The sequence below is a fragment of the Lipotes vexillifer genome, unplaced genomic scaffold, assembly GCF_000442215.2.
Source record: "Lipotes vexillifer unplaced genomic scaffold, Lipotes_vexillifer_v1.1 scaffold613, whole genome shotgun sequence".
Lineage (NCBI taxonomy): Eukaryota > Metazoa > Chordata > Mammalia > Artiodactyla > Lipotidae > Lipotes > Lipotes vexillifer.
In genome coordinates, this window is record NW_006792345.1 from 778,497 (window position 1) to 788,124 (window position 9,628).

Consider the following 9,628-nt stretch of genomic DNA (forward strand, 5'->3'; position numbering starts at 1 on the left):
AATTAACTGACTGCTGTGATTAAAAGCAGATTTTCACAATCACCCTCTTTGTTTCAATGCTTGCTGCTGAAAGTTTTAACCGAATTGTTCTTTTTTCCTACTTTAATTCATATTAAAAATAGCATAGCACAACAACTTAACCTTTCTTGGATAATCAAAATCTTCACAGCACCTCACAGCCATTCTTCTGAACATCAGTTCTTAAGTTACAGTACATACTATGATACAGAATTGGTTATTATGTCACTCACAGGGACGTGAGTGACTCCAGCAAGGATTCTTCCTGCCGGTCCCTTGTAGTCGTCAGTCTCCCCATCTCCAGGCCCAATGCCCAATATCCAGTGTTGTAAGTAAAGGCCTCATTGCTCCTCAGACATACCAATAGCCAAAGTGCTCTCCCAGCCTTCATTCCTGTTACCTCCAAACCACTGTATACATACCACACTAGAAAGAAAGATCTGTCCACTTGAAAACCTTTACATGAATGCTTATAGCAGCTATATTTGTAATAGTTCAAAACTGGAAACAATCCAGATGTCCTTCAGTGGGTGGGTGGTTAAACAAATTTCTGTATGTCAATACCATGGACCATCACCCAGCAATAAAAATGATCGAACTACTGATATACATTACAACTTGGGTGGGTCATAAGGGTATTATGAAATTTTAGTGACAATTTTTAGTGACAAAAGCCAATTTCACAAGGTCCATAGGACATAATTCCATTTATACAACATTCTTGAAATGAAAATTCTCTATATTATATAGAACAGGTTAGTGGTCACCAGGGTTTATGGATGGTGGGGGGCAAGGCAGGTGATGTGGTTATAAAGGGGTAGTACAAGGGAGATCTTTGGGATGATGAAATAGTTCTGTATCTTGATGGCAAAGGTGGTGATTATATGAACCTCCACATGTGATAAAATGACATAGAACTGTACAAGCATTGTACCAATGCTAACTGCCTGATGCTGGTATATACTATAGTTACATAAATATACAACCATTGGTGGAAACTGGGTGAAGAGTGTACAGGACCTCTCTACTATTTTTGCAACCTCCTGTGAATCTATAATTATTTCAAAATAAGGAATTAAAAGAGATTTGTGGAAAATATGCAGTGATCATACTGCTCTCCTGTTTAAATTCCTTTAGTAGTGACCGACTGCCTTGACAGTAAAATTCTAATTCTTATAACAGCAGAGGAGTTCTGCAGGGCCTCTGGCCCACTCTTCGGCACTATCAAACCACCTGGGAGCAGCAGACCCCAGCTACTGCATAGCTCAGGTCTCTGCCTGAGCTGTCCCATCTGCCTGAAATGACTTCCCTCCCCATTTTGCTCTCCTGGCCAAACTTCATCCTCCAAAGTCTAGTGCAAGCACCTGCTTCTCCTGCAAGTTTTCCTCTATAGGCTTTCCTTTCAAACTGTGCAGGGCATGTACCTTTTTTGGTACCACATCATGTATTCATTTGCATTGCAAGTCTATCTCTACTTCTACCTGTGAGCTCCTCAAGGGCAGAAAATGTGTCTGATCTATTTCTCAATCCTTTACTAAGTACACAGTGGGTGCCCAGGAAATATATGTTAAAGCAAAACTAAGCGGGAGAGTAAATGTGGTAAGGCAGCTTCGTGCAATGGTTAAGATTAGGACTCTGGAGTCAGAGAGCAGTGGGTCTGCCATTTATCTGGGTGAGTGAAACTGGGCAAGCAATTACACTCATGTGTAGAACGGGAACAATTGCAGAATCAACCTCAGAGGAAAACTAGCACAGTGCCTAGCACAGGGCAAGATATCAACGTCAGCTGACCTTAAGACACCCATTCTACTTATCCCAACAAATGTCTGCATTCTGCAAATAGGAATTAAAATCTGGTAAGTGCAAAAGCTGATGACATGGTTAATACTGGTGAGCACCTCAGTGAAAGACACAATAGACAGGAGGCAATGTGCAGAATTTACTTTTCATTCTAGGGTGTGGTAGGCAGACGATGTTTCAGGAAATTTTTGAATTTTTTTTTTATACAGCAGGCTCTTATTAGTTATCTATTATATATATATTAGTGTATATATGTCAATCACAATCTCCCAGTTCATCCCACAACCATCACTCCCCCTCCCTGCCTTCCCCCCTTGGTATCCATATATTTGTTCTCTACATCTGTGTCTCTATTTCTGTCTTGCAGCAGGTTCATCTGTACCATTTTTCTAGATTCCACATATATAGGTTAATATATGATATTTGTTTTCCTCTTTCTCACTTACTTCACTCTGTACGACAGTCTCTAGGTCCATCCATGTCTCTACAAATGACCCAATTTTGTTTCTTCCATTGTATATATGTACCACATCTTCTTTATCTATTCGTCTGTCAATGGGCATTTAGGTCGCTTCAATGACCTGGCTATTGTAAATAGTGCTGGAATAAACATTGAGGTGCATGTGTCTTTTTGAATTATGTTTTTCTCTGGGTATATGCCCAGTAGTGGGACTGCTGGGTCATATGGTAATTCTATTTTTAGTTTGTTAAGGAACCTCCATACTGTTCTCCATAGTAGCTGTATCAATTGACATTCCCACCAACAGTGCAAGAGGGTTCCCTTTTCTCCACACCCTCTCCAGCATTTGTTGCTTGTAAATTTTCTGATGATGCCCATTCTAACTGTTGTGAGGTGATACCTCATTGTAGTAATGATTTGCATTTCTCTAATAATTAGTGATGTTGAGCACCCTTTCATGTGTTTGTTGGCAATTTGTATATCTTCTTTGGAGAAATGTCTACTTAGGTCCTCTGCCAATTTTTTGATTGTGTTGTTTGTTTTTTTAATATTGAGCTGCATGAGCTGTTTATATATTTTGGAGAATAATCCTTTGTTGATTCGTTTGCAAATATTTTCTCCCATTCTGAAGGTTGTCTTTTCGTCTTGTTTATAGTTTTCTTTTTTTTTTTTTTTTAACATCTTTATTGGGGTATAATTGCTTTACAATGGTGTGTTAGTTTCTGCTTTATAACAGAGTGAGTCAGTTATACATATATATATGTTCCCATATCTCTTCCCTCTTTGTCTCCCTCCCTCCCACCCTCCCTATCCCACCCCTCCAGACAGCCACAAAGAACCGAAGCGGTTTCCCTGTGCCATGCGGCTGCTTCCCACTGGCTATCTACCTTACGTTTGTTAGTATATATATGTCCATGTCTCTCTCTCGCCCTAACACACCTCACCCTTCCCCTTTTGCTGTGCAAAAGCTTTTAAATTTCATTTGGTCCCATTTGTTTATTTTTGTTTTTATTTCCATTAATCTAGGAGGTTGGTCAAAAAAGATCTTGCTGTGATTTAAGTCAAAGAGCATTCTGCCTATGTTTTCCTCTAAGAGTTTCATAGTGTCTGGTCTTACATTTAGGTCTTTAATCCATTTTGAGTTTATTTCTGTGTATGGTGTTAGGGGGTGTTCTAATTTCATTCTTTTACATGTAGCTGTCCAGTTTGCCCAGAACCACTTATTGAACAGGCTATCTTTTCTCCATTGTATATTCTTGCCTCCTTTATCAAAGATAAGGTGACCACACGTGCATGGGTTTATCTCTGGGCTTTCTATCCTGTTCCATTGATCTATATTTCTGTTTTTGTGCCAGTACCATACTGTCTTGATTACTGTAGCTTTGTGGTATAGTCTGAAGTCAGGGAGCCTGATTCCTCCAGCTCTGTTTTTCCTTCTCAAGATTGCTTTGGCTATTTGGGGTCTTTTGTGTTTCCATACAAATTGTGAAATTTTTTGTTCTAGTTTTGTGAAAAATGCCAGTGGTAGTTTGATAGGGATTGCATTGAATCTGCATTGAATAGATTGCTTTGGGTAGCATAGTCATTTTCACAATATTGATTCTTCCCATCCAAGAACATGGTATCTCTCCATTTGTTTGTGTCATCTTTGATTTCTTTCATCAGTGTTTTACAGTTTTCTGAGTACAGGTCTTTTGCCTCCTTAGGTAGGCTTATTCCCAGGTATTTTCCTCTTTTTGTTGCAATGGTAAATGGGGCTATTTCCTTAATTTCTTTTTTTTTTTTTTCCTTTGCGGTACGCAGGCCTCTCACTGTTGTGGCCTCTCCCGGTGCGGAGCACAGGCTCCGAAAGCACAGGCTGAGCGGCCATGGCTCACGGGTCCCGCCACTCCGTGGCATGTGGGATCTTCCCGGACCGGGGCATGAACCTGTGTCCTGTGCATCGGCAGGTGGACTGTCAACCACTGCGCCACCAGGGAAGCCCTATTTCCTTAATTTCTTTCTTATCTTTCACTGTTAGTGTATAGGAATGCAAGAGATTTCTGTGCATTAATTTTGTATCCTGCAACTTTACCAAATTCATTGATTAGCTCTAGTAGAGTTCTGGCAGCATCTTTAGGATTCTCTACGTATAGTATCATGTCATCTGCAAACAATGACAGTTTTACTTCTTTTCCAACTTGTATTCCTTTTATTTCTTTTTCCTCTCTGATTGCCGTGGCTAGGACTTCCAAAACTATGCTGAATAAAAGTGGCGAGAGTGGATATCCTTGTCTTGTTCCTGATCTTAGAGGAAATGCTTTCAGTTTTTTACCATTGAGAATGATGTTTGCTGTGAGTTTGTCCCATATGGCCTTTATTATGTTGAGGTAGGTTCCCTCTATGCCCGCTTTCTGGAGAGTTTTTTTTTTATCATAAATTGGTGTTGAATTTTGTCGAAAGCTTTCTCTGCATCTATTGAGATGATCATACGGTTTTTATTCTTTAACTTGTTAATATAGTGTATCACATTGATTGATTTGCATATATTGAAGAATTCTTGCATCCCTGGGATAAATCCCACTTGATCATGGTGTATGATATTTTTAACTGCTGTTGGATTCTGTGTGCTAGTATTTTGTTGAGGAATTTTGCATCTATATTCATCAGTGATATTGGTTTGTAATTTTTTTTTTTGTAGTACCTTAGTCTAGTTTTGGTATCAGGATGATGGTGGCCTCATAGAATGAGTTTGGGATTGTTCCTTCCTCTGCATTTTTTTGGAAGAGTTTGAGAAGGATGGGTGTTAGCTCTTCTCTAAATGTTTGATAGAATTCACCTGTGAAGCCATCTGGTCCTCGACTTTTGTTTGTTGGAAGATTTTTTTTTTTTTTTTGCGGTGCGCGGGCTTCTCACTGTTGTGGCCTCTCAGGTTGCAGAGCAACAGGCTCCGGACACGCAGGCTCAGCGGCCATGGCTCACAGGCGCAGTCACTCCGCGGCATGTGGGATCTTCCCGGACTGGGGCACGAACCCGTGTCCCCTGTATCGGCAGGCGGACTCTCAACCACTGTGCCACCAGGGAAGCCCTGTTGGAAGATTTTTAATCACAGTTTCAATTTCATTACTTGTGATTGGTCTGTTCATATTTTCTATTTCTTCCTGGTTCAGTCTTGGAAGGTTATACCTTTCTAAGAATTTGTCCACTTCTTCCAGGTTGTCCATTGTATTGGCGTAGAGTTGCTTGTAGTAGTCTCTTATGATGCTTTGCATTTCTGTGATGCCTGTTGTAACTTCTCCTTTTTCATTTCTAATTTTATTGCTTTCAGTCCTCTCCCTCTTTTTCTTTGATGACTCTGGCTAAAGGTTTATCAACTCAAAGAACCAGCTTTTAGTTTCATTGATTTTTTCCAATTGTTTTCTTCATTTCTATTTCATTTATTTCTGCTTTGATTTTTATGATTTCTTTCCTTCTACTAACTTTGGATTCTGTTTGTTCTTCTTTAATTGCTTTAGGTGTAAGGTTAGGTTGTTTATTTGAGACGTTTCTTGTTTCTTGAGGTAGGTTGTATTGCTATAAACTTCCCTCTTAGAACTGCTTTTGCTACATCCCATAGGTTTTGGGTTGTCGTATCTCCATTGTCATTTGTATCTAGGTATTTTTTGATTTCCTCTTTGACTTCTTCAGTTATCTCTTGGTTATTCAGTAACATATTGTTTAGCCTCCATGTGTTTGTGTTTTTTACGTTTTTTTCCCTGTAATTTATTTCTAATCTCATACTGTTGTCAGAAAAGATGCTTGATATGATTTCAGTTTTTTTAATTTACCAAGGCTTGATTTGTGACCCAATATATGATCTATCCTGGAGAGTGTTCTGTGTGCACTTGAGAAGAAGTGTAATCTGCTGTTTTAGATGGAATGTCTTATAAATATCAATTAAATCTATCTGGTCTATTGTGTCATTTAAAGATTGTGTTTCCGTATTAATTTTCTGTCTGGATGATCTGCCCATTGGTGTAAGTGAGGTGCTAAAGGCCCCCACTATTATTGTCTTCTTGTTGATTTCCTCCTTCATAGCTGTTAGCATTTGCCTTATGTATTGAGGTGCTCCTATGTTGGGTGTATATATAATTGTTATATCTTCTTCTTGGATTGATCCCTTGATCATTATGTAGTGTCCTTCCTTGTCTCTTACAACATGCTTCATTTTAAAGTGTATTTTATCTGATTTGAGTATTGCTACTCCAGCTTTCTTTTGATTTCCATTTGCATGGAACATCTTTTTCCATCCCCTCACTTTCAGTCTGTATGTGTCCCTAGGTCTGAAGTGGTTCTCTTGTAGACAGCATATATATGGGTCTTGTCTTTGTATCCATTCAGTGAGCCTGTGTCTTTTGGTTGGGGCATTTAATCCATTCACATTTAAGGTAATTATCAATATGTATGCTCCTATTACCATTTTCTTAACCGTTTTGGATTTGTTTTTGTAGGTCCTTTTCTTATCTTGTGTTTCCCACTTAGAGGAGTTACTTTAGCATCTGTTACAAAGCTGGTCTGGTGGTGCTGAATTCTTTTAGCTTTTGCTTGTCTGTAAAGCTTTTGATTTCTCCATCAAATCTGAATGAGATCCTTGCTGGGTAGAGTAATCTTGGTTGTAGGTTCTTCCCTTTCATTACTTTAAATATATTGTGCCACTCCCTTCTGGCTTGTAGAGTTTCTGCTGAGAAATCAGCTGTTAACCTTATGGGAGTTCCCTTATATGTTATTTGTCATTTTTTCCTTGTTGCTTTTAATAATTTTTGTCTTTTTTTGTCAATTTGATTACTATGTGTCTCGGCATGTTTCTCCTTGGGTTTACCCTGCCTGGGACTCTCTGCACTTCCTGGACTTGGACGGCTATTTCCTTTCCCATGTTTGGGAAGTTTTTGACTATAATCTCTTCAAATATTTTCTCAGGTCCTTTCCCTCTTTCTTCCCCTTCTGGGACCCCTATAATGTGAATGTTGGTGCGTTTAATGTTGTCCCAGAGGTCTCTTAGGCTGTCTTCATTTATTTTCATTCTCTTTTCTTCATTCTGTTCTGCGGCAGTGAATTCCATCATTCTATCTTTCAGGTCACCGATCCATTCTACTGCCTTAGTTTTCTGCTATTGATTCCTTCTAGTGCATTTTTCATTTCAGTTACTGTATTGGTCATCTCTGTTTGTTTGTTCTTTAATTCTTCAAGGTGTTTGCTCTTTAATTCTTCTAGGTCTTTGTTACACATTTCTTGCATCTTCTCGATCTTTGCCTCCATTCTTTTTCAGAGCTCCTGGATCATCTTCACTATCATTATTCTGATTTCTTTTTCTGGAAGGTTGCCTATCTCCACTTCACTTAGTTGTTTTTCTGGGGTTTTACCTTGTTCCTTCAGCTCGTACACAGTCATCTGCCTTTTCATTTTGTCTGTCTTTCTGTGAATGTGGTTTATGTTCCACAGGCTGCAGGATTGTAGTTCTTGCTTCTGCTGTCTGCCCTCTGGTGGATGAGGTTATCTAAGAGGCTTGTGCAAGCTTCCTGATGGGAGGGACTGGTGGTGGGTAGAGCTGGGTGTTGCTCTGGTGGGCAGAGCTCAGTAAAACTTTAATCTGCTTGATGGGTAGGGCTGAGTTCCCTCCCTGTTGATTGTTTGGCCTGAGGCAACCCAGCACTGGAGCCTACAGGCTTGAACTTCTGCTGCCAGTGTCCTTGTCCCTGTGGTGAGCCAAAGCTGCTCACTGCCTCTGCAGGAGACCCTCCAACACTAGCAGGTAGGTCTGGTTCAGTCTGCTATAGGGTCATTGCTTCTTCCCCCTGGGTCTTGATGTGCACACTACTTTGTGTGTGTCCTCCAAGAGTGGAGTCTCTGTTTCCCCCAGTACTGTTGAAGTGCTGCAATCAAATCCCGGGAGCCTTCAAAGTCTGATTCTCTGGGAATTCCTCCTCCTGTTGCCGGACCACCAGGTTAGAAAGCCTGATGTTGGGCTCAGAACCTTCACTCCTGTGGGTGGACTTCTGTGGTATAATTGTTCTCCAGTTTGTGAGTCACCCACCCAGCAGTTATGGGATTTGATTTTATTGTGATTGCACCCCTCCTACCATCTCACTGCGGCTTCTCCTTTGTCTTTGGATGTGGGGTATCTTTTTTGTTGAGTTCCACTGTCTTCCTGTCAATGACTGTTCAGCAGTTAGTTGTGATCCCAGTGCTCTTGCTAGAGGGAGTGAGCACATGTCCTTCTATTCTGCATCTTCTCAGGAAATTTTTAGAAGACACCCACTTTCCAACATATAATAGTAGTTATGTTTCTGAGAGTTAAGAATTGGAAAAATGGATTTTTTTTTTTCGGTACGCGGGCCTCTCACTGTTGTGGCCTCTTCTGTCGCGGAGCACAGGCTCCGGACGCGCAGGCTCAGTGGCCATGGCTCACAGGCCCAGCTGCTCTGCGGCATGTGGGATTTTCCTGGACCGGGGCACAAACCCATGTCCCCTGCATTGGCAGGCGGACTCTCAACCACTGCGCCACCAGGGAAGCCCGGAAAAATGGATTTGATTCTAGAATCAGAGCTGGAGGATTTACTACCTGGGTTGCACCCTCATGCCTAGATATGCTGAAATCAAACTAGTTGCAGCATCAGTTTAGATGTACAATATTTGAATAGTCAAACAAATGAAATCATTTACAGTTCTGTAGAAATACATGTGTGTGTATGTTTATGTGTGTGTATATATATATTTTTTCTTTTTTAAGGAAAAGGAGTTTTTTAAAAGCAATCATTCTCAATTATTCTTTCTCTTAAAATCATTGTAGGGGAGTGGAGATATGTTTTTTAAACAAATTGTTCTAAAAAAACAATATGTTTTTAAAACAAATCCCCAAGTTTTTCCTACACTGGCCTATGGAAAGACAAAGTAACAGGTGGTTTTCACACTGTTCATTCTCCTAATAGCCAAATAATTCAGTTATAGAAATATTCAAATAACAACTTCACAACAGGCAAGAACCCGTTTAACATAATGAGAGTTAATGCCTCTCGTTTAAGGGGAAAAGAAACTGCCTCATTTGTAATCCATATATCCTTAGAATCTATTTTTACTATTCCTGAAATGTTTCAGAGTATGTAGTCTTTGCTTAAGAAAGGGTCTAAGGCAAAATTAGCTGGGGAGAAAAAAGGAGTAAAATACTTTATAGAATCCAAAAACAAAAAAAGAACCAAGAAACCAAATGACATTAAATAAAATCAAATTTGTTGAATTTCACCTACAAATGTTTAGTAAATTTCCTTAGCTGTAAGGAATTCCTATGCTAAAATGGAGACAATTCTTGATCTTTTTTTTTTTTTTTTTTTTCAGTAC